Genomic DNA, 27,822 nt, shown 5'->3' on the forward strand with positions numbered 1-27,822 from the left:
ATTGACGGAACCAGCTTGCAGCCAAAGGCGACTCATTGAACATAAAATTGACAGTGTCATAATATATTGTAAATTTAGCATTTAAGAACATAAATGCAATACCTAAAAAAAATAACATTTTAGAATATTCTTTCTTACTTTAAGTTAAAATTTATTACAAATGCAAAAGTGTCTGCACATTTCAATCTATTTGGAGAAATTTTAAGAATGATTGAAGTTTCATCGAAGTGGCTATTAACAGATTGAAGAAAATCAGTGAGTCACTGAAAGCTATGAGTAATATCCTGTCCTACATATTACGATACTTTCTCCGGTGTTGTTCAGGAAATAGGCTGGATTTATATTTATCACAGAATGAATCAACCGATTTAAAGCGCTTGAAATTACTGATAAACGGATGTTTTCAGTTGCAGGGAAGGTTTTAAAGAACTATACGCATAAACTAGACAGAGATACTGCTCTTTTAAACTTTATCTGTATGTCGATCAAGTCATGCGCATGTGAACAATAGAGGATAAAAATACAGCGAACCGTCATGAGTTCTTTACATTTAAATCGTAGATATGTATCGGATTTCTAAATTTGTCATCAACAAAAATAAGTGCTTTTCCAAAATTCATACTTCGCAATACAGTAGCTATCATTTAGCATCTTAAGCGCCGCGTCAGTTATCGGTGACTACACTTAACTTTTCATTCGGGCAGCATCAGTCACTGATGACTAACGTTAAATTTTCTGAATAGACCACGACAGTCTTGGTGACTAACAGTATACAATACGATAAAATATTTTTAAAAAACTTTCTATTAATAAATGGGCCTATATATTCCTTCTCAAAATAACTTAATAGATTTCATTAAAACACGTAAACATCATGTGCCCAAGATGAATCTTAACTTCGTGACATCGGTACAGATCTCGGGCTAATCGGAAAGAAAGGCAATATCGACGTGGCGTTTAACGGGTTAATGAGATCACTTAGAGGGCTTAAGAATTTTGATAACATTAGCTGATTGATAACAATAACCGAATTGTATAAAATCAATTACATTTTTATCATCAGGCGAAAAATCACTAATGTCAAAGCCTCTATAATTTATTTCAAAAATAAAAATTGAAAAATTCTTTAATTGTAATTTATCGAAAATTAATTTTTTACCGTTCACTTACACATTGTCTGTACTTGTATTTAAAAAGTTGTTGAATGAGTTGCACGACAGATTTCAAAATATCAAGTACTTGACCCATTTTGGCTATCGTTGATGGGATTTCTTTAATATTTTTGTTCCCATCCGAATCATCAATATTTGTTGCTTAATCTTGCTAACTAGAAAGCTCAGAATTTTTCAAAATTTTACAAAGTGAGAAATTTTTAAATGCAGCCTCGAGCTGCGTTTAAATTTTAGGTTAACTTCTATATATGTTAAGAATTTCGATTTTGTATTGAACATTCAGATCAGTTCTTTTTTTAAATCTATTTTGCTTTCATAATCCAATAGCTGTCCATTTAAATCAATCCAGATCATTCTAGTCATGATAAAAGAATGTGAACACCATTTCGCGAGAAAAATGACTTCCAAGTGGTATTTTAAAAATGCAGTAGCAAATTCTATAAATGCGAAAAATTATCACCGACACGAAATAAAGGATCATTCAAATTTCCACTTCAAATCTGATGACATTAAATAATGCATTGATCACATTAAACGAATATTTGTGCATTTGTACATTTGAATACGTTGGTTCTGAATCAAAGAATTGTCTTAATATTTCCTTCGGGATGAATGACGCATATATGCGTTCGCGTTGATTTCTCCTTAAAGCCGAACGCCGCATCCTTGTGTCGGACTTTTAGACCAAAATGATTTCTATCAGGGGGATTTACTAATCCGAGATTTTATAAAAAAAAAAGAAGCCGGCGTGCTGGCATACGAGTAGCCCGTCTTCCCCATGACCTGGGCTCCTAAGTTCGATTCCCGGTTAGGGCATGGTTGTTCTCTTCCTTGTGCTCTCTCTGTGAGTTGCGTGAATGAGCCCCCTTGTAAAAAGGGTTTGTGCAAGCGAGTGTGTGTGTTCTATCTTCATTTGAGCTAGAAGTCAGACTTATTCCCTCGGATGATCAGGGGTCTTTACCCTTAGAAGCTGCAGTGCAAAATATGGCTTAAATAGACAGACAAAAAAAAAATGAATCCCATAACCCTCCGAGGTCAGGCAGTAATAAGATATTAAATTATTTATAGTAAAATAGACGATTAAAAAGAAAATACATAGTTTGACCGAAGCAAGTTAAAAAACGAGATTGTGCCTATAAATATAAAATGTCTGTTGTCTGTCACTACCACGACCCCCGTCTATCGGGGGTTGTGGTCACTACACTTATCTTCATTTTAAGGTATCCGACTACGTTGAAAACACTGGTTATCGATCACATTGGCGAATTCTTTTTTTATTATTATTTCTTGTAGTTCACGCTTTCCTCTTACCAAAATAGTATTTTCTGGGAAAAGGAAGGTCTGACCTATCATCCAGGAGAATTTTAAAGAAAAATTTTAGCTAAAAAATTATTAACTTCAATTTTCTCAAACTTTAATTTTCATAAAAATCATCCACCGTTAACATGATATCTCAAAAACTAATAGAGGTATTTACATAAAAATTTCAGAGTGTGTTTTAAATAATATGGGCAATGAAATGAATCTAAAGTTTTATTGTTAGTGAAATACTTTTTCATTTATAGGTGTTTTTAGAAAAATTAAGTTGTTAATTTATGAAAAAAAATGTATATATACGTATACTTTTACCCATAATACTTTGCATCTCAAAATGTTTCTTAGATTTTGGTTCATTTCATTCACCATTATATTCTATAACTTGTGTACAAAGAAAAATAAGATTACTGCATTCCAATTTTGTGTAGAGTGTTAACCGTTTTGGTTAAATTTCATTAAAATTTACTACACATTTTCCTATTTCTCAAAATATATAATATTTCCAAATATTTTTTTTTGTATTTATAGTGTTTATAATTGACAATACATCTAAAAACCATAAATAGTTTTTAAAAAATCCATAAATAGTTTTTAAAAAATCCAATTGTTCAAAAATATTCCTTCGAACGTAGTCGGTTACCGATTTTTCATATGGCTTTGAGGAATTCATTATTAAAGTTTTTGTGAAGTATTTTAAAATATTTATTCTAAATATTTATTTTTCGTATATTTAAATATTTTTCATCAATAATCTGATGTTACTTCAAACATTATTGATCCTAGTAATATACATATCTAGTATTTTTAATTAATTTTGTAATCATGATTGAAAATGTGCTATCTATTATCACATAATTAAAAAAAAAATTTCATTTCTATATAGATAGTACTTTTTGCGAATTCTTATGACATTTTTACAGAGTTTAATGCTTATTATGCTTAGCGGAAGAAAATGCCTCGACCTGTATAAAGCGTGACCCAGTCACAGTCGGTATTTGTTTAGGTCCTGTGTGTGCGCTTTTTTTCGCGGACATCCGACCTGGAGGGAATATAAAACGAATGGCAGCATCAACCTTAAACGGCATTAATTGTATTACAAATAGATATAAAATGTACTATATTTATGCAGATATTTTTTAATATGAATGTAGCCATTCCATTCAGTGAAATTATGAAGCACGTTTATTTGCGCCCAAACTATCTTTCATAAAATTCATTTTTTTTAAAAATTAATACTTAAAAAGCAGAAAAATGGCATGATTAAATATTCTATAATTTGAAGCTTCAGGTGATGTAAGAAACTTTATTGCATGATAATATTAAATTAATTCCGACAATTCGAAATGGAAGACAACTTTCATTTTTTACTTTCCCGTGTACGAAGTTTAGAGAAAGTATTTTAATCATCAATCAAAGCGATTTCTGAAAATTTGTGATTTTGATGTATCTCTATGTTTTAGACCTCCCTGAATTTAAAAAACACCTTTTTTGGACATAATAATTAAAAATCGCTGTAAGCTATACGGATGAAATTTGGTATATGATCTTTCCTTAAATTTGTCGATTTCTATCAAAATATGAGCAAAATCTGTTTAAATGAAGTCTGTCTGCCCAACAGTTCAAATATAAGTAAACACGATAACTACAAAACGAAGAGAGCTTGATGGATAAAATTTGGTACACTGTTTTAATATTTATAGTGTAGACACCTATCACATTTTTAGCGAAATCCAAATAGGGGTTGAACGTCTGTCGGTCTGTACTTTCAGAAACATGTTAGCGCGATAACTCGAAAATTATATTAAAATATATAAATAAATCAAATTTGGAAAATGATTTTCCAATTGCAAATGTACATCTGTGGGGGTTGTAATGTAGGAGTCAAATGTAGTTCTATGAATCGCTTGGGGAAGGGGAGAAATCGTCTAATATACACATTCACATTTATTAGAGAGTTTGCAAGAAAGTTTTGGGAAGACTTCTCCCCTCTGATTAACATTTAGATACAATACATTAATCGTAAGCATTATGGATCTTGTGCAGTATATCGTCGCGAACCTACATCCCTCCGCGATGGGCTGTTGGTTTCGGCGGCATAAATACATGGCTTCAGTTATTGAAACACAACTAAACTTAAATATAGATTACAATTTCCTTTAATGTATAATCTGGGTTATCGACTGTTATATTTTAAGGATATCAAAAAAGTTTTCAGTATATAAATTATTATTCATTAATTTGGTAATTATTTGCCTAATTTGAATTGTTAATATTTGTAAAACAAACAGTTTAGCAAATATTACGATAAAATATAAACTTCAGGAGATATTTCTGTGCATTCAATATAATATTGGTCAGTCAATATAATATACTTATTATAAGAACTGAGATAAAAATAGTGAATTAAAAGAAAATAAATTTAATTGAAGTCAATTACTAAAATTGTTTTTCCAATTAAGTTAAAGTAAAAAGTTTCAAGAAATGCAAATAAAAGCGTTCAATCAAAAATATTTTTTCTTTAATTATTGATTCTAAAATTATTTTTAATGTGAATTTTTTTTTTTTTTTTTTTTTTTTTTTTTTTTTTTTGAATTTTAGCTCATACGGTTCTAAATAATAAGAATTAGATGCCAAGCTGGAACAGTTAGTCAAAATCTATATGTTTGGTCAAGTCTGTTAAGCCTAAACACAACAATTTCGAACAGTTTTAAAGGAATGCAATTTGGAATAGGAGTTAAGAGTAGAATAAGTTGTCTATATTATGTATGCAATAAAAACTGATAAGCTAAATTCTTCGAAATTAATTTTTTTAAATTAAATAATGAATTTTTTTCAATATTTTTAAACATAAACTATTTTTTTAAAAAAAGGAAGAATTTGGATTCTTTGACTGAAAAAAACGACAAAGGCAGGATTCATTTTTTAAATCAAAATTATACCGAAAAAATTGGATGTTTGATAGATTTATTATATTACTTCTCATCAATATTTTCTTTACCGTTGATAAAGTTCAGACGATACTATTAGAAGCAACTCAACCCAAAAAGACTCAGCCATTCAAACCAAAGTTTTGGGGAAAGAAAAAGCATGGAATAATAAGTTATTCAGGCTTAAAATAGAAGAAAAGCTAATAATTGCTTTCATATTATTCCTTTAATCTTTTTTTTTACAGTTCATTTAAATGCGCAGTGTCTGAGATATATTCTTTCTATTTAAAACCTTGAAGTTATGCAAGCATTAAAACTCCAAGGTCAATGCTTCCGATTTTCAAGACGAAGTTTTTAATATTTCGGTGCAGTTCTTTAGAACCAACAACAAGAATATCCTATGTGGACTTTTCTCTGATTCTACTAATTATAAAGATGAATGCGCATGTGTATGTGTGCATGGCTGCTCTCAGTCCAGACGTTTGATTTATAGCTACTAAATTTGAGACATATATACATAGGAGAGTGGGAATGTGAGCCTCGGTACGATTATTTTTTGAGATTTTAATGAGAATTTTAATGCATTAAAAATTAAACTGAATTTTAGCATTTTATCGCAGTAACTTCTGCAAATATTATAGCTCAAAAATTAATTTTACTCAATTTCAAAGTTTAAACAAGCGGGAGTGGACTTTGCAAAATTTTCTCGAATATTCTGTATTGAATGCTTTGCCTTAGAGAACGCCTTGAATGGTATTGGTGTACAATGGTTACGATATATCAACCTTTGGCATGAATATAGCATTTTTACTGAATCTATCGTGTAGTCCTTGACGAGTTATATGGTGATTAATTCCTGGCATGCGGTTAAAAATACCCGAAAATCGAATATGTATTTTAGACGCGTTTTTCCCAATCGACTGAAACCAAATTTTGACACAAAATCCTATACCGAATTTGATATATTTAAGTCATTGTGTCTTTGAGTTATCACGTTTGAATGTTTCGGAAATTACAGACCGACAAACAATCAACCCATTGTTGGATATGGCTTATAATTTGACTGATGTCTGTGGATGTTAAGTATGTGAACCGAATATTGTCTATCTAACTCTCTTCATTTTGTAGTTATCGTGTTAAATTATATGCGGTCGGATTTTCACGAAATTTAATAGAAATCTATAAATATGATATAATGTCAGTATACCAAATTTCATCCGTCTAGATCAAAACGTTTTCGAGTTATTTTTGTCACTGAACAGATGGAGAAGATATGATAAAATCTCGAGTTCGAATTTTTTTGAAGATTACTATAATTTCTCTATACTATGCATACGAAAAGTAAAAATTGTCTTTTTAACGATACCATTTTAATAGTCGTAGAAGATTTTGCAGCATTTTGGCAATTTTTTAAAAGATATATATGTGTGTGTGTGTGTGTGTGTGTGTGTGTGTGTGTGTGTGTGTGTGTGTGTGTGTGTGTGTGTGTGTGTGTGTGTAAACACATAATTTTTGAAGCAGTTTTCAGATCGAAGTGAGAGAAGACACTTTGTAATTTTAGACTTCGCTTTTATTCCATCCCGGGAGGCATAATTTATGTACAAGCGGAAGCGACGAGGCACTTCAACACAGAACGATACAAGAGCGAAAAGAAAAAAGAACACTGGAAATATGTATCCCCATGGTTATATACTTTGAGATTCTCATAGGGATTTCTTTACATATGTCGATTTAGGTAATGGAATTAGATTAGAATGGGGATCTTTTAAAAGAATGTGTTTGATCGACAAATTTTTATCCCTTAGCTTGGAGTGTGGGAACTGCCGATGACAGCAATTTTACAGAGCTTCTGTTGCATTAATTAAATAAAAAAAGGTACAATTCGATCACGAAATAAGAGAATATTTTAGAATGAATTTAACATGGGCTAAATTAAGATAAAACTTTTGAAATTAATTAGAATTGAAATTAGGTTTTAAAATATCATTTCACACACACACACACACACACACACACACACACACACACACACACACACACACACACACACACACACACACACACACACACACACACACACACACACACACACACACACACATATATATATGCATACATATATGGTTAAATAACACCACGAGAGGGCGCTCTGCATTCTTCCGGTGATAGCCAGCAGTCAGATGGCTCCCTCCAAATTCCTCCTTCATCATTGAATACTCACTTGTAAAAATCATCCTAATCATCCTTTGTTAATCAAGAAATAAAACGATTAAGCTAATTCAAGTGGACTGATGAATTAAAACCCATCACACCCACAACCATGTGTGCTCGGAACTGGTGAACAGCATATTCTAAAAGGTACTCTGTTTTATATTTATTCTACCTTATTTCTGAAAATGAGCATTTTAAGCAATTTAAAGAAATGTGATTTAAAAATAATTTGCCTAAGAACTCGATGAAACTGTACCAAAACATGCTAAAATTTTGGAACTTATGAAATTAATTGAGAATTCAGAGCGGATCAAGAATTTGTCAGCGGAGTAGTCAAATCGATCATTGAGGATCGGATGGCTAAAGCAGTTAATGAACAATCGAAATTAGAGATTGAAAAAATGAAATTGACCAGACTCGAGAAGGAGATTGAGCTAGAAAAACTGAAAAAACTATCATTGCCTGGTGAGCGAACAAGCGTGCTTTTTAGTGTTGAAAATGTAATAAAAAGTGTTAAAACACTAACAATTTTTGTTCCTGTGGAAACTCGAGGCATTGCATTTGCTTTTTATTTCCTTAGAAAAAAGCATTTATTACTAAAGAAATTCCCAAAGACTTACAAGCAGAGATATTAATTAATTTGCTAGGGGTTAAAGCTAATATTATTTTAACGTATGCAATTGAGGAAGAATTGCCGGATTATGAAAAATTAAAAGAGTTATTTTTAGCTGAATTTCAGCCGACACCTGGAGAATGTCTTAGTAATTTTAAAAATGCTCAACGCTTACCAAATGAAATACATGTACAATTTGCATCGCGATTAACTGCAACATTTGAATATTATTGTCAAGTAAGAGAAGTAAAAAAAAGATTTAAAAAATTGTGATATAATTGTTGCGGATAAATTATATGAAGCATTGGATTTCAGAACGAAAGAATACATAGGTATTTGCTAAGGAAAAACATGGTTTCCGCCAACTCAGTTAGGTCGCGGATGTGATTTTTTTTTTTTTTATCTCGTGGTAAATGATTATCTGAAGTAAGTAATTCTAAAGCACACATTAATCATTAATGAAACGAAAGCATCAGGGTTTCAAAAACAAGCGATGAAAAGTGAGCCGAAACAGTAATCAAAATGTTAAACCGGAAAGGATTTGTTATATATGTGCGGGGGAAAGCTTTCATTTCGCTCGTAACTGTCCAAACCGATTCTAAAATTCTAAAAATGAAGGCGAGGCAGGAAATCAGTTTGTTATATCGTGAATTGGAACTAAGCCAAAAAAAATAGGCTACGTAATTAATTAGAATCAAAAATTCAGGAAGTGATCTTATAATTGTAAACAAATCTCTTTTTCCTACCAAAAAAATTCCAGTGATGACAAAACTGTCAATAGGCGATCCTGCCAAGTGGTTCAAGTTCGTACCAGATATTCAAAGAATCCTTAACAGCACTATCAGCAGATTCATCAAATTTACTCCCTTTGAATTGATGACAAGTGTGAAGATGCGAAACAAAACGGACCTAAGAATCAAAGAAATCCTTGATGAAAAATTCTTGCACGCCACGATTCAAGAGAAAGAAACTGTAAGTGAGGAGGCCAAAGCAAGTATCTTCAAAATGCAAGAAGAGAATCGACGCAAATATGATAAACATCGTAGAATTGCTCCACTCTACAAAATAAACGACTTGGTAGCAATTAAAAGAACCCAGTTTGGAGGAGGTCTGAAACTAAGACCTAAATTCATAGAACCTTACAAAGTGGTCAAGAAAAGCCACATGATCGTTACGACGTAGCAAACGTAGGATCTCATGAAGGGCCTGAGGCAACTTTTACTGCAGCTGATCACATGAAGCCCTGGACTGATGCAGTTGCTACTTGAGATCAACGCATTTCTTTTTTGCATCATCATCTTTTTTTTTAATTATTATTTCTATACTTTCTCTTCAATATCCTCTCTTTCTCCTCCCCACAGAGTTCGGAGGACCTCACATGTCGATGGGAGAGCGATATGGTAAATTAACTCCACGAGAGGGCGCTCTGCATTCTTCCAGTCAGAGGTCAGAGTTCAGCAGAGGAGAGACAGACGTTGGCCGAGAAGGCTACGACCGGAAATCGAAAAGACAAGATCCTCTGAAAAAGGCCGAAACCTAAATTACTGCGTAGAAGAATACATCTACAAATGTCAAATGTACCACGCGTAGGTGGGAAAGATCCTTTGAACAACATCAACTGTCCATCTTCATGTTATATAAATTAATTCTTCATTGAATTCTCACTTGTAAAAATCATCATAATCATCCTTTGTTGATGAAGAAATAAAACGATTAAGCTAATCCATGTGGACTGATGAATTAAAACCCATCATACCCCCCCCATATATATATATATATATATATATATATATATATATATATATATATATATATATATATATATATATATATATATGTATATATATAAACCTAATTTCCAACAATGGGTTAAATTGTTGCCCTGATGTTCAAATCGTTTTTATTGTTTCATCAACTATCTAATCACATAATTTTTCTCAAATTGTTGAAAATTAAAAAAGAATTTTGTTTAAAATCTGTATAGTTTACGAGACGAATTGCGAAATTTATAAGATGGACGAACCACACATTTACCCTTTTAATAGCGCCAGGATATCATGAGACTGATCTTCATTAGAATGGTGCATTGACACAATAAACATGCCTTAAGTAAGATGTCCCTACTGTCAGACAATTCTATTCTCTAATGTAGATTAGAATGGTTTATGCATACAATAAAGAGAACTTAAATAGGATGGCGTTAATGGCAGACAATGTGGAAGAATCATGGGCATCATGTTATATCTTAACGATTTATCTGAATAGACAAATAACATATATACCAGATAATCACCTGTAGAGACTAGTACATAATTTGATTGATAATTAAAGTTCGCAGTAAACAGAAAAGAATCGAAAATATATTACGAACTTTTCCGCACTGACCGGCTGCGTCCAAAATGTAATACACATCTACAATTATGTTTTCAAGACTTCATAATACTAAATTCATTTGCAAAATTTTGAGACTTCTTAAGTGATCGTAACTACATATGCAAGAGGAAACAAACGAACAAGCAAACAACTCTTTTTTACTCTCTCATATATATAGTATAGAAAAAGTATAGCAAAAGTACAGAAATTCAAACTCGAGATCGAAATCAAACGAATCTCCACGTTTTAGACCTCTCTAAGTTCGAAAAGGAAATTTTTGGAAAATGTCTGTCTGTCTGTGACAAAGATAACTCATAAACGCTTTTAGCTAGACGGATGAACTTCAGTATATAGACTTAAAACCAAATTTATTGATTCGTGTCAAATTTTGGGCAAAATCCATTCTAAGGAAGTCTGTGTGTCTGGCTGTTCGAATATAAGTTAACAGGACAATTACAAAAGGAAGAGAGTTATATTGATAAAATTCGATACGCAGAATGATCTGGCTAGTAGCGAAGCAACACACACACACACACACACACACACACACACACACACACATTTATCTTTATTTTAAGTAGAACTTATGCTCAATCACAGGCTTTCAAAATGTTTTTTTTTTTTTTTTTTCAAATTTAGGAGTCTTAATTTTGGAGATTCTAAACTCTTAATGTCATTTTTTTTCTAAGTGTTAGTTGCGCGTTAATTTCATTAGGGAGAAATACTCTCTAGTTAATGTTGTGCGGAAGAGGGAGGAGGTTACCAGCTTAGATGTCGCCCTCGTTATCTGAACTCGTTTCAAAATCAAAGGCGGGGGGACGTCCTAAAATGACCTCAGTGTTTCTTAAAAATGGGACGTTTATCTCACTAAACCAAACTTTATTTATTTGCGAAGTAGTGAAAACGTAAGGAATCCAAATGTAATTTTGCTTTAAATAGAAATTGTATTTCAGACTGAGAAAAAGTGAAGGATTTGAAAGAGTAGAATTCACCAATCAATAAAAATACAAACAGAGTTATTCCATATTCTAGCATAATTCTATGATGTCTGTGAAAAAGAATGTTTTAATTAAAATTTCAACTATTATAAATTTAAAATTCTTTTAGCAAAAAAAAAAAAAAAATCAGTTTAAAACTTTTTTTTCTTAAAATTATAGTAACCTCCATTTTGTTTAGCTCTATATACAGCAGAAATATCAAAATCTGTAAAAATTTCCAAATTATTTTCAGCTGAAAGGGGTGAAATAATAGTTTTTGATTATTTTCTAGAACAAATAAAAAACTTTTTTCTAGAAGTTTTCCTCTCTCTCTCTCTCTCACTCTCTCACTCTGTAGGAAACATTTCTAAAGAACTTTAGAAACCACCCATCAATAATATAATGCATTTAATGGTCAGATATTAGAGATATATATTTCTTATGAAATGTGATCCCCAGCTTTTTAATACTGTTGCCAAAAAGAAAGTTGTTTTTGAATGCGATGGAATTTGTTTTCGAATGTGACCATGTTTTCATAAACCCTTTTATATTCTGTGAATTTAGAGCGTAAACTCGTCATTTCTAGTAAGGATGACATCGAACATATGTTTTATGTTATTCGATGGTGATCGAACTTCGGTTTGTTTATCCACCCACACAATTGTTTTCACCTATATATGTTTGAGCATCTCCAGAACATCATCATAACTTGATTGTCCTTGACCCACATTGACTCATGTCGATGTTTTGACTTTCTCTGATTTTGATTCGCCGCACATTGTCTTGGCTTTGAAATTGCTATAAACCTTGGAGCAGAAATCCTTGCTAATCTGGAAAATATGACCAGAAAGTTGCAACGTAATCGTTTGTATTTATTCACTTTATACTGGAAGCACTTTTTTTATGCTTCTGTTTTTAATTCTTGAGTTCTTTGCTCCAAATTAGAAAGATAAATCTATAAATAAATTAATTAAGTCGATTCAAATTCAAAAACAAGATGAGTTTCATAAATATTTAAAAAAGTGGAAAGAGATTTTGATGCATAAATAATATTTTCTATTTTTATATATTCTAATTCATCCATATTGATAAAAAGCCACCTTTGGCGATCAACTAGTTAGACGGTTAAATTTTTAATTAAATATTTTATATAACTTTTCCTTAATAGTTTCTACAGAAAAATATTTTTTTAAGCTTCAAATTTTGATGGATATACCATTTATACTATTTTAGAAGCCTCTATTTTACCATGCATTTTAATTATTTTCAGTCAGCTACCAAAAAATTCGTAAAAAAATGGATACACTTTGCTATTTTTAGCCTTATAACAATGAAACCTGATTCCTTACTTAAAACAATGTAGAATTTGTTATTTTTGGATGTTAACAGTATTTTAACTGTATTTTAAATATTAATATAATTTTTTTACAAATTTCTTGCAGAATTAAATAAATAAATCACTCACTTTCTTGAAATTTGCTTTGAAAATATTGATTTGTGCTTAAGACAGAATAGTGATTTGTATTGAAATACAAAAAGAAAGAATATTTGAAATAGTATTAGTGAATTTTATCAAAAATTTTGTTGTTCTTCCAGAATTCTCATGCTTTCGTATTTTTGATCTTGATATGTTTAATATTCGTACAGAATTCTTATGATTCTTGTTAAAAATATGCTAAAACTATTTTTTTCCAAAAATTGATTAATTGTAGAAAAATATGGCAAATAATTGGAATCACTGAAATTTTTTTTTTTTTTTTTTTTTTTGAATTTTAAGATGAGGGAAAAATAATTTTTGTATTGTAATATTTTCTGGAATTATCGCTGAAAAACGCCAAAATTGCTTAATTTTTAATTAAAATTTTAATTAAACTTTTTTAAAATTCTCACCGAGATGCATGTTCTTCTCTCCGAAATACAAATGTTACAAGTTTGTAGCTCTAGGTCAAACAGTCTAGTTTGTAGAGCGGCAAGACACAAACACACATTCATCTTTATTACGTGTTTATATAAAGATCTGAAAGCGACCACATTCAATGGATAATGTTTTAAGATTTTCTAAAATTCACTTTAGCTTATTATTTTTCATATGAAAGACGATTTAATGATCTTTAAAGTACGGGACAATTGAAAGTATTTAAAATCTTTTCTAATAATTAAAAAGAATTTATTGTTTGAATGTTTTGGCATTCTGCAGCTCTAAACTTTTAACCTAGAAATATCAATTCGACAAATATAAACTTTGGAAAAGGGAATGTGAACTTCCAAGCAATATTTTTAAAATTTTAATTAATTAAAAATTAAGCGAAATTTTACTATTTTTTTAGATAATTAGTGAAAATATTCCTGTACAAAGACGGCATTTTTAACCGCTATTAAAATTAAAAATTATATTTTTAATCATACAAACTTAGTTATTTTCAAATTCATTTTTCGAGGTTTAATTAACTTATAAAGACATTTTCGAATATATTTTACAACAACAATTTCATTATTGGAAATAAAACCCAAGGTTTGAAGAATTAATTATGTTGTTGCTTTTAATATATCATCCAGGGTTTTCTTATGCTGTCGAAAAAACGATGACAGTTTGGTTTATTTCTCATATTGAAAGGGTTTCTGTTTAAAACATACTTTTAATAAAAATTTTGAAAAATAGATTTTGAATAAAATTTTGAATCATAGACCATTTATAACAAATGTTTGATTTTAGAAGTCAAGAATAATAATTTTTTAAAAAAATTACACATTTAAAAAATTGATATTATTACTCTTTTTTTGATATTTTAATTTATTAATAAGGTAGGCTGTTTATTATTTTGTTGAATCAAAGGAATTTTATTGAAAAGTCTTCTGATATACTACCTAAATCATTAAATATATTTTGTAATAGATTTAATCAAGTGATTTTCTATCAATTTTGAAAATAAAGGAAGAAGGATTCAATTTAATATCTGTGTAATTTACAGACGAATAAAAAAAACGAATTCGCAACACTGCGAAATTTAGAAAATAGATGAACTGAAAGATTGCATTTTAAACTGCTTATGATGTCATATGACTGGTGTCCATTAAGAAGATTCATGTATAAAACGAACAGAATATGTGTAAAATCATTAAACTAATGCTTTACGATGTGATGCTTAAAAATTATTTGTTGAAGAGATAATATACATGAAAATTATGCCTAAAAGATTGGATTAATTAAGAATTGAAATTAAATGCAACCAATATCTTCGATGAACCAGATGATCGCTAAAGGCGGCTAAGTAATAATATTTCATCTAGTATAAATCTTGTATATTGGTGGATAAATCTTTTGATTATAATATTGCATGTTGCATTTCTCCCCAATTAAATAATTTTTCTATCATTGAAACGTTTCTTCTAATTCTAAGTCGTCCAACAAATTTCTTTGCAGTCATGAATTTAGTAATGAATGTCATATTTGTCTCATAACTTTTTGCTAAGATACAATTGCTTTATTTATTAAATCACTTGTGTTCCTTATTTGAAGCAAGCATCTAGTTCTTTCTTATTTAATCTACTCTTTATTTAATTAAAGATGATGAGGAATAAATAATTCCCATTAAGAATACTTAACATTATGCTGGGTATGCGTTACCCACGAGTTTTCGGTAAAAATTAATTATAATTATTAATATAAATCTTAATTGCTATGTCATGAAAGAATGCTATTCTTTTTATTTAAAATATTATTTTCTTTGGTGAAAACAACAATCCGAAAGAGAATAAAAGAGAAGAGAGAGAATAAAAAGAGAATAAAATCTTTAATAATCTTTTTAAAGAGAATAAAATCTCTTAATATTTATATAACTAAGTGCTCAAACTATTTACATTAAAATTTCTAGTGAAAACAATTTTTCTAACCAAATTCCATATTAATTCCTTTTATTAGCACAAAATGAAAGCAAAATGAGTATTTAATGTTAAAATGAAATTGTGGCCTTTTATTGATATGTTGAGAACAGAATACGATTATCTGTCGAGATTTCTTTTATAGTCATATAAAATTATTTGTACCTATTCCTCATATACATTTGATTTCAAAATAATTTTTATTACGGGATATAATTTAAATAAATGATTTCAGAAATTTCTTACAAATAAATTTTGACAGAAATAGATAAAGAAAATTGTTTCATAAAATCATGAATTTTTTTGTTCATTCCTACGAATAATGTTCTCAATATATAAATTTTAGTTCTAGGCATTTATTGTAATCTACTGAATAATGATGTGATAATTGAAACCTAAATTGTAAAGCGAAATAACACTCTTAATTTGGATAATGAAAACCTTTTTTTATTATGAAGTAATTCTAACGATAATTGACAATCGTTTAATGTAGAAAATATTACCATTTATTTTGTTTGCTATATAACAATAACAGAAATTAAAAATAAATAAATAAAAATCAATAGTAATTTGAAAAGATTCATTCATAGATATCTTTTTACAATTTTTTTCCTAATTAATAATTTTTTTCAAATTTTTTATTCTTTAGAGATAAGAGGTGATTCCGGAATATTAAAGAGTAAGACTAGATTAATTGAAAATAAAATCCTAAGGAAGAGCACAATTCTTTTTGTTTGAGTTTAAAGTAGATACATCGCGCATTGTATATGCAAAAGATCTTCAGAGAATTCGAGTCGTGAACTCGCCATTGTCTTACTTCGAAGTCAAAACTCTACCACACGACCTGCGTACCTTCATTAGTTGATTAAAAGGATAAAGCGATGGTTTTTATCTTTGAATAAAACTTTTGAATCGCAACTTCTAAAAGGAAGCAAATAAAAGACACGTTTAATTCAAAAGTTGTTCAGTATAATTAAGCAATTATTACCATACTTTGAACAATCTTTACATCTTCAATAATTCCTCAGTTATAAGGAAATGAAAATTTGTCTATCGTTTTTTCTTTTTTAAGTTGATTGACCCGTCATAATCTTCTAAGGCTATCACTCGCTCTACAGCAACTTCCTTGCCAGTTCAAATCTAGTTAAAGTCATTCTAATTATTGCATAGAGAAAATGTTATGAACATCTATACATATAACAATGGCATGTAACCAAATCGGAGGATTGATTGTTCAGCTAGCAGAGTCTTACTTATGGCATCGTGCCATTCAAAGCTCATTCATCATTTCTGTGAGAGTTTTCAAACGATAGTGTGTATGCCTCTCCATGTTCAATGATCTTCTTCAAATTGTAAGTCAATATCACAGTTGTATTGCTGTAATCTACGGAGATTTGATAAAGATGGTCTGCAAGAAATGAATTACAGACTTGATGTAAGCTGTAAAAATAAAGGAAGCACATACTGAACATCACTGGAGCTTGAATGTATTGTTTTTTAAAGTAGTATGTATATTTCAAATAAATATAAGAACTACACTGGTGTCCATAAATTAAGGAATAGCAGCATTTTGCAAGAAAAAAAATAATGTGAAATTATTTCACAGTAATCACTTTTATAAATTATGAAGTTGTATATTGAAAATAAAATGCAAGCAACCATAAAGCAAAAATATAATATAAAAAATAACAATATATAAAAATGTGCAGGAAATACTGGGTACAAAAAGGAAAGAATATCAATTCATTGTATTTGCAGAAATAGTCCAATAATTAGCTTATAACTTATTTCATAAGGTTTAAGATAAGTGTATGTCCATTTTCCTTTATAACGTATACAGAATCAGTTGCACATCTCTTAAACAGATTGTCTAGTCAAAATTGTGGCAAATTCTGCTACTTCTTAATAAAGCAGATGTTTTTTTTCTCTAAATGATGAAAAATTGTTCTCTACTATGCCTCGCTCAAGAGCATCTTTATGTGATCTATGGGAATAAATTCTATAAATAGAAGGTATTCTTCGAAGGCCATGCGTTTCGAAGAATCGCTTCATTTTCAAGACGTTTGTCAAAACACTATAATAACGAGTATTATTATGCACTATGATGAAACAGTTTCAATCAATACGATGAAAATTGATTATTTAAAGTACTATAATATCCTGGTTATAAGTTTTTGTATCCGTTATGCCCTTTCCTAAGACGTAAATGTGCGTGCCTAGGCCGCAACATTACCACGGTATTGATCAACTTCTATGTTGTTGATAGAAGTGGCTGTTTTGGAATAACACTTGATGGATTGGCGCCTTGAATCGGAAAACAAACGAAATCTGTTTTCATGCGTGAACAATGTGTTTCTTCTCCTCGTATCAGTTATGTTGACAAGATCACGACATCACAAAGATTTCTTTTTCTAGTAGCATTCAAAACACATCCAACTGAATGACGGAGAAACAAATCAATATTGTTTATTGCCATGGACCAATTCTTGTTCATGTTTGGGCTATTTGGGCAAGAATTATGCGAAGGTTTCTTTTGGCTGGAACTTCAATATAAAGTTCTTTTTTTTTATAGAAATTTCGGCTGGTCGATCAAAACTATGAAACTCAGAAGTCGTTCTAATTTCATAAAATCTTTTTTCCTATAAGTACAATAAGGCTTTTTGTATTTCCGAACGATTAAGAAACATTTAATTGAGCATCTTTATTCTAATTTATCCACAGCTTTATCATGGGTAAATTCATCTTCATGAGTTCTATTATTTTTATCATTTGCTATCAAAATAAAAACAAAAAACAAATCAATCGCTAAAGCATATACAATATACAGGAGCATAGGAAGGATACGTGATGCTCAAGGCATAACAATCTTTCTCAGTCTTTCTTTTTATTAAAAAAAGGATTTAAAAGTACCAAAATTATATTTCTATAGCGTACCTAAGATTGCTACTGGGACACCAATATTCACATTGTGCCCGCCCCTATCCCTGGTTGTTGCGTCACTGATTGTAAGTTATATACATAGCCTAATACTGACTACTATTATTGTTATATATTATTGAGTTGATTGCCACGTGGCTAAAAATATTTGTAAATTCATGAACCAATCAGTGGAACCTCTTTCCTACCTGTCAATTATATGAATTTCTTTTTATCGCTCACGATTTATTTTTGAGTACTAAAATCAACACTTTTTTTTTTTTAATTTTTTTGTTTCTGAAATTATGGAATTTGCTACTAAGGTTCTGAAATTTGGGCACGTTTTCTGTCAATTTTCAGAGGTCAGATAATAAATGTAACAATGCATGGAAATTTTTATCATCAATATCATATTAATAAATCTTATTATCACTTTATTATCAATATCATATTATTTAATTTTTTTTATCATCAAGTCATTTAGAAAATATGAGTTAATAGCACAATTTATCTATTATTTTTCGAAAATAGTAATATGACAAAGTGTTTAGAGTATAATTTTTTTATCGCAAGTTCTAATTTTAGTCAGTTGAATCAGTCCATTATTAGAGAAATTTCATTAAAATGAAAGTTATTATTGTTTTTTGTATTTAATATAAAAAATGATACAATTTCTACTCATTGTGAAAACTTTCGAACCAATTTAACATGGGAAAAAAAATTGTTTTTTAAAGCATTTAAACTATGCCCTATGAACGTGTAAAAACACAATATGTTGATATCAAATGTTTTTATCCTATTAAACAAGGAAATCCTTCTTCAAATGTAAAGCAAACCAAGCATGTAGCTTGCAGTGGCATTGTTAAGTTCAGATAATCATGGAAAAAATAAACAAGGACAAGTGTCTAATCTGTTTAACATTGCGCGAAGTTCTGTTAAACAAGGGAGAGCTCAACAATTCCAAACAAGGTCCGAAACTCTTCTATCTGAAGCAAATTGAACCATTTTACGTATGTCTCATACGAAACGACTGGAATACGAAAACTCAGACATCTGACAGAGTTATCATTCCGCTTTCTTTACTTAAGATAAGCAAAAAGGTTATGTGTATCCACAGTATTTGGAATAAATCAACTATAAATTATTTTAATCAGAATAGCTAACAAACTGTATATTAGGAGTGGCTTTTCTTTGTGGTGTGGAACCTTATTGCGACATTTTCTTCAGCAAATAGTTGCGCCATACCAAATATTTCCTTTGACAGCGATTTTAAATCTTATCAAACAGCGCGCGTAATGCGGTATTCACACATAAATTTTATTTTCAGACAATCGTATTGTTTCTGATAAAGAATAAAAAGCATCGCGTGCAGTTTATTATTACTTCTCCCAAAACTATTGTTCGCTATAATACTGTGAAACCTCTTTATTCGATCGTTCTCGGTAGTGAGTTGTTTCTCCTGGGTCATGTTTTATTTCTGTTTGTTTTATTAAATAAAGGAATCTTTATAATGGCGTAGAAAAAAAAACTAAGAACATAACATGTAATTTAATCTAGCGACTGTAGAGCTTTTTTTAGGGCACAGCCCATTTTAAGGAAATACTAGGGCTATTTTGGGACGTACCTTGTAATTTAGAGCCACTGTCAGATGACGAGCACGGCACCTGAGCTGGCATTCCCCTTTTCCAAAATTCCACACCACACCAGCGGGAGGATATTTGTTCCCGATGGATTTAAAGTGCACCAGACCCGCTTACACGACGGCTCGTCGGTGGAATTGGATCTCGAACCTGAAACATAACATATAAGAACGTTTTATCATTTAACTTTTTGCACTCGAATGTCTTCTCTCAGTCACCATTCAAGGTGGTGCATCCTTTTCACATTTTATTTATTTATTTTTTAAATTTTAATTGTTAAAATACTTGCAGAATGTTAAAAATATGCCTATTCCTTTTTCAGGAAAACTCAACTTAAAACAGTTGTATGTATTTATTTTTTTAGTGTAATAAATAGGTCCATGTGTTAAGTGAATAATTATGCATCGAATTATCTTTCCGAGTGAAAAAGGTTAAGGGTTCGCATGTAATGTCTGGGATAGAACCGTTCATCAATATTCTAAAAATTGGATTTTTTTTTTTTACAAATATTCAGATGGAAATCAGGAATCCTGAAATTGCCTAAATTATTCTGGAATTTTTTAACTACAGTTTTCACTACCCAAAGTCTCTCACTATCCGTGTAATGTAATCATTTTTTTGTTTCAATATCCTTTTGTTGAGCATGCGTATTTAATAAGAAAAGCATTTTTGAAAGCTCAGTATCTAATGACGTTAGAAATTGTTTTAAACGTTAACACTTTAAAAAAACTTCGTGAGATGAAATTTGAAATTTATGAATTTTTAAGTAAATGCTAGAAATTATCAAAGAATTAATTGACGGTAAATAAAAGTTCATTCAAAAATCATCACAAATAAATTTGGATGATTTTTTTTTTTCGTATTAATTCATTTTTCTAATATTTTCTTATTTACAGTGCGAAAAGTCTGAAAGGAAATGCTTTGAAAATTCGTGCAATACTAAAATGCTCTGCATAATCTGTTTAAAATTTTAAAGAGAGAAAAAAAATGAGTAGTTTTTTAAAGAATATAAAATGAAAAGGTTCTACCTATCCATCTTTACTACTAATAAAGATGTATATGTGTGTGCATTCGCACCTTACAGGCCAAACCGTTTAACCAATAGCTATCAAATTTTGCACGTATATATGTTGGAGGATTGGAATGTGCACCTGGCAGCGATCTCTTTGGGAAATTTTTATTAGAATTTAATTAATTAAAAATCAATAAAAATTTATTGAAAATGCCATTTTGACATTTTACCGCAATAAATTTCGAAAAATATTTGTGTACGAAAATAAATTTACAAGGTTTCCAAACGTAGAAAAAATTATATTTTTCATGATCACAATTTAATAATCGTGCGAATTGTTTTTGAATTTTGATAATTTTTTAAAGATATTTTTTGTTTGATTTCCAACAAGAGATTACATTGATACTTTGAAATTCAAACCGTTCTCATTTTTTAATCAACTATCTGATCGCGTGATTCTCTTTCTTTGTTTAAAACTAAAAAAGAAGGATTCTGTTTAATATCTGCTTAGTTTTCAAGACAAATAAAAAAAAAAGAGAATTTACAGTATCAAAAAATTTAGAAGATAAATGAACCAGATATTTACGTTTTTAATAGCGCCTTGATGTCATAGGACTAATATCCATTTAATATACACAATAAACAGAGCATATGCAAGAGACAATTGAAATAACATGGCTTTAATGGCAGACAATTGGCGGAATCATAAAGTCATACTTGTTAAATCATTACACGATTACACGAAAAAAATCATTACACGATTTAACGAAATTTATATATCACTTATAAATCCAACGAACTTATTAGTCGCCAAAGGAGAATAGTTTGAAATAAAAAGAATGGTCCATTCTATTGCAACTAAAATTGATTCAATTATGAAAAGTTGAATATTACCGTCTTATAGAGAAGCGTGATTTTAGACCATTCCATCTCAAATAAGACACGCCAATCGAAACCCACAGTTTCCTCAAGGCTTACTACCCTAAAATTATGAAAATTTTGATTTTTTTTTCTAAAATTGTAATATTTGAAACTTTATAATTTGGTGAAATTTGATTTCAGAAAAAAGAAACGATTTTTTAAAATTAAAATTTGGAGTTAAGAATATTTTGCAAACCGTGATTCTTTCGATCAAAGGACTGTATAAAATCTAGATTATCAGTTGTATCAAATTTAGATTAAATGATAAAATATCATTTATCATTTAAATGATTAATATCATTATTTTCGTCATTTAAATGCCTTAGTAAAACTAGAAACTGAATTTTATGATGAATCAGAGAATTTTTATTGAATATTGATTATATAGATAATATTAATCTATGAGAAATTTCATAAATTTTGAAATTTGACTTGCTTTATACGTAAAACTTTCAGACCGAAAGGGAAATTAATCTGTAACCTATCTGATGAAATAATAAAGATGAAATTTTGAATGTTTATTCTGTCCATATTAATAATTTAACATAGAAGACAGCCAATATTTCGAGGGAATAATAATGTTTAGTTAAACAAGTATAACATTTTTTATTATTTATGTTATTTACTTATTCTGTAATATAACTTTAATAATTTTTCAAACTTTTTCTCTGTCTCAAAAAAAGTTTCTTCGGGTTTTCAAGAAGAAAAAAAAAAAGATACTATGTATAAATAAGCAAAATTATCGATTTGATTGAAAAGATAATATGAGTATGGGCTCGCTTTACGTGGTGTAAAAATGCCCGAAAAAGCATATGTGCGTATTTGTAGTTCAGCACTTTTTCTAGCTAATCTATATATTACTTATAATAAAGCTCAATGTGTGTGTGTGTGTGTGTGTGTGTGTTGGCGCTCTGCAGGCCAGGTCATTTGACATACAGCTACCAAATTTGGTACATGTATACCTTAGAGGTCGGGAATGTGCACCTGGGGTTCCTTTTTTCGAATTTTTAATTAGAATTTTAATTATTAATTAAAAACTAACTTTCCCGCCAAAAAAATCTTCCATTTTCCACACCGCCAACTTTTCCGCCAAAAAAATCTTCCATTTTCCCCAACGCCAAATGAGAAAGGCTTTAGCTTTTTTTTCTCCCAACAGTAATGAGGCTAGGGTTAAAATTTTTCGGCAGATTATTACAATCCATTCTGTTTATTTTCTTAATGTTTGATGCATTTAAAATTAAACATTGTTAATTAATCGATCTTTCAGATTCATTCTGAAGTACTTTTGAATTAAAATAAAACAGAATAAAGGAAATTAAAAAATTCTAATCCGCATAGCGTTACCCCAACTGGCGTAGAAAAAAATCACGTATTTGCGTTACGTAACTGGCGAAGAAAATTCACGCATGCGCATTCTGTTCTGATTGTTGCCATGACAACCGTTATCAATGGATGATTTAAATTATTTTTGGGTTAGTTGCATGCTTTTGTAAGTAAATTGTATTTATGTTAGTTATATATTTTTTTTATATACTTATAGTTTAAGTACATCGTTTTTTAATTAGTTTTTTTTAAACCTGTTTTCAACCGTTTATTTTAAATGATTCGTTTTATTTTCTTAGTGTTTGATGCATTTAAATTTAAACAATGTTAATGAATCGATCTACTCATAATGAATCTAAGAAAATTTTGTTGACAAACTCTTGAGATATTACATAAATTAAAAAAGATATTCTTTAGTGCCCATAAAGTTTAAACGCTCAGTGACTCTGTTATCAGTAATCATATTATTAATAAAAATGCTTTGTTTCAGTAAAAAATATTATTATATTAATTGCAGATTAATCATTTACACTTTAATTTAAAACATAAATTCTACGAGAGGTAACAGAAAATTATAGAGATACATATTACTTTATGACTGAAGGCCTTTATAATATTATGAGTGAATTATATGACTACCAAAATTTGAAGTTTTAAAATATTTTGATGAAGAATCTATTAAAGTTGGAATTGCATAAAATATTTAATGGTACGACCTGAGTTTAATCCCCTGCGTGGCGAAATTTTTAAAAATCGCCAACAACGGTCTTGCGAAATGTTGAAAAGCAAAGGAGCAGATATTCAATTATAGTGCATAATAAAGATTGACAGCTTTGGCGCGTTATCGCAACTGGGCGAAGAAGGGGATTAAACTCCGGTTCAACCTATTTAATTATTAAAATTTAAATGAACATTAAGATTGGCGAACCGGCTGGTCGCCAAAGGCGGCTAGTTCTAAAATATAGAAGTGGCTCATCTCATTTTTTATCGAAATTGAGCTCTGCAGTTTAAAATAGTTCTAATACGGATGTAAGTTAATGTTTAATTTACGTTTAAATGGTAATTTAATTTAGGATCCTGAAATTTTTTATTAATATAAGGAATCGATTAGGAAAATTTCTGTGGATTTTATCCCTGACCTGATGCAAAATGAAATATGTATCTTCTTTATTATCTGTTTAAATTTAAATTGTTTCATTAATTAATTAGTATATAAATTTGATTAACTCAATTTATTATTTAGCGTAACTAATTAGCAATTTTCAGACTAATTTATTTAATATTAATTTAGTTTATATAGAATAAATCATTTTAAAGCTACATGAGAAAACTTTTAAGGCTGACAAGATAATTTTAAACTGTTGTCAGATGATAAAAGCAACATTGAGGAAACAATCTTGAATATTGATTGATTCCAATCTTTTATTCTTGATTTATATATAGATATAGTATATATTTTAGATATCTGTTTCCAAAATAAAGATGGTGCCATAAAACTCCATTTCCATTATTTCTTGGGTAGCTTTAAAATGAGACGACCATTTATTTCGTAAATCAAACCATTGATTTACTGATCGATTGTTTAAAAACATTTGGGAAAACCAACCACCATTACACATGAGATTTGAAAAACACGTGCAGGTTTTTTTTTCTTTTTTTCCCATGCTTTGATGAGTAAGAAAGGGCATCACTCCCATGAGTAAAATTAAACACTCCTGAGCAAATATTTTTGCCAACTTTATAATATAGTTTCTAAATTTACGTTGTGGAACCTGACCACAAAGTAAATTGAAAATATTGCAATAAATCTCAAAGTCTCATGTTAAACGAACTTTTCGGTAAAACATTTTATAAAAAGGAAATTATAAATGAGCTCATACAGTAACTGCAACTTTGTGTAAGTTAACTGCAAAGCTAGATAAATTTCAATAAATTGCTCAGTTTCATATGCTTACTGTCAAAATTATCATTTGTGGCATATACTTGCTTAGTATGGTGTCTGAAAAAAGACATCGCCAAGGATCTATATTTCTTAGGTTTCTTAACTTCAAAATGCTTTGAGGATTTCACAAATTTAAAAAAAAAATTATTAATTGATTGTTGTTTAAAAACATTTGGTAAGAATAAACACCAGACAAAGAAATGTAAAAAAATAACGTAGGATTTCATTGAATGTTTTGATGAGTGAGAAAATGTATCACACTAGTGAGAAAAATTAAAAACTCCTGAGCAAATATTTCTACCTACTTTAAAACATTTTGTGTAAATTCACGTTGAGACAGCTAACCACAAAGCAAGCTGAAAATACTGTAATAAATTTTAAAATCTCAAATTAAACAAACCTTTTGGTATAAACCTTCCATCAAAAGGAAATTATAACTGAGTTCACGCCACCAGACTTGACCGCAAACCTACACAAATGTCAAAAAATTACTTAATATCAAATAAAGGTTCTATATGTCTTCTGTCAAAAATATCATTTGTGATATATAGGTGTTCATATAATGCTGTTAATAAAATCTTTACTGCAAAATATAAAGAACGATGGCGCCAGTCAAAGTCAACTTATTCTGTTTCACACGCAAAAAAAAAAAAACCACTGTGCTGTTTATGTATTTTTCGGTATCTTGACATAAATTCATTGTATCGTCTCATTTTATTGTTCCAACTTCAAATTTCATTTAGTAAAAATAAATGAACAAATAAAAGAAAAACGTTTTTTATTAAAGTGAAAGATGAACATTATTTTTTATTATTCGTCGTCAAATTAATCTTTGTCTTCGAAAGATTGTCAGTTGTTTTATCTTTGTAAAAAAATGTGTTGATTATTTACTTAATTAATAAACAAAAAATATATTTATTGTTAACTGAAAACCTATGGAGAAAATTTTAATAATATTTTTAAATAAAAATAATTGAAATTTAGAGATTTTGGAGTCTGAACGGATCTTTGTATTTGTTCTTTCAGAACAAAATCAGAAAAAGGCAAATAATAGCGAAACGGCAACATTTTTTAAATTAATTATTTAACATTTTTATTCTCTAACTAGTATGATCTTCAAATTTTGACAAATCTTCACATTTCATACAATTCTTTTAAAGAAAATTATTTTTGAAATTATGTCTTTGATTGCCCATATGAGCAAGATAACTCAAAGCTACATAAAAATAATATTTAATATGCTTTCCTGGTTTTAAATTTCTAAATCGGTATCAAAATTTGGGCCAAATCAGTCAATGGGAAAAAAGACTTTCTAAAATAGCTGTAGAACTCAAAGCAGAAATTTACCGCTTTTAAAAAATCTAAAAGAACAATATATTTTGGAACAAAGTGTCTCGAAGAGAACTGATTTTCTGAGTGTAAGAAAAATTCACCTTTACCTCATGGAATGAAGTTTTCGCGCAAACATCTAATCAATAAATGAATGCTTCTAGCAATTTTATATAATTTTTTAAACAATTTCTTGAAAACATTCATAGAGGGCATTATATGATAATACTATTCTTGGGCCATATATTGCCATCCAAAGAAAACAACACGGATATCTTTAATTATTTCCTTTATTTATGTCCGTTAATTTTATTATGACGATCAAGAAAAAATAAGTTATTATAATTAATATAATTCTTATATTAAGATTAGGATAATGTTTTTAAGTTCTGTAACCTGAGAAAAATTTTTTTCGCAAAAATGATTGCTTCCATTACCTGAAAAAATGCCAATGGCAATTACTATTGAAACAATGAGTTGGAAAATTTTAATTTATTTATTAATGCCAATCAAGAAAGATTTGTCATATAATATATGAATAGAGCCATTTTTATCCACAAATTGTAAGACATTTTTCATACCTGGAAGCATAAGTGAAATCCGAATGGAGAGCATACCCATTTTTTTATTAATGAATTCAATTGTCCTTCAAAACTATTTTTCATTTTATTCGATATCTAATCCTGTCTTCTGACTGAGAACTTTAAGAAAATATTTTTTGTTTAAATTTAATGAACAAATAGAATTCTGTATTTAAATTGATTTTCGTTTTTATTTCGACATATTTTTTTTAAAGGATACATTTCTCAAGCCTTTTTTAATTGATTCGTAAAATACTTTCCTTCCCTATAAAATAGAACAAAAGGTTATTTTAAACTTATAATAAATTATTAACATATTTAATCTGCCCTAGCAAAGCACACATTTTCTAATTTGTACATATTTGTCACTTGAATATCAGCCAAAAAATTAGCATATTTATAATTTAAAATTAAATTTATATATATTATTATTATTAAAATTATACATGTTAAAATTTTTTATTTCAAATCCACAATTTTACTTTTTGAGCTACCTGGAAGTGCAAATAAAAGTTAAATTGCAAGATTTAATCTTTGTTTTATATCAACTATACCTTAACTTAATCTGATTAGAATTTGTTGGTCCGTCTCATATCTTATCAGAAACGTGTGCAAAAGATTTCAAAATAAAATTGCTTTAACGTGTACCATGTACATAAGATACCGAACCTTTGCTTTAATTAACATAC

General features: G+C 29.4%; 1 long non-coding RNA gene across 2 annotated transcripts in view; it reads right to left on the bottom strand.

Moving 5' to 3' along the window:
* Nucleotides 1–27,822, bottom strand: part of LOC129966829 (uncharacterized) — a 51,862-nt gene that overhangs the window by 10,437 nt on the left and 13,603 nt on the right. Inside the window, exons 2-4 of one of the 2 annotated variants that reach the window (XR_008784299.1) lie at nucleotides 25,624–25,692; nucleotides 20,010–20,175; nucleotides 17,198–18,108 (exon numbers count right to left, since the gene is read on the bottom strand). This is a non-coding gene — a long non-coding RNA (uncharacterized LOC129966829). Of the gene's footprint in view, nucleotides 1–17,197; nucleotides 18,109–20,009; nucleotides 20,176–25,623; nucleotides 25,693–27,822 lie in introns of those variants that run through there. The other variant, XR_008784298.1, reaches the window with a different exon arrangement.

Source organism: Argiope bruennichi, chromosome 4 (genome assembly GCF_947563725.1).
Source record: "Argiope bruennichi chromosome 4, qqArgBrue1.1, whole genome shotgun sequence".
Taxonomy (NCBI): domain Eukaryota; kingdom Metazoa; phylum Arthropoda; class Arachnida; order Araneae; family Araneidae; genus Argiope; species Argiope bruennichi.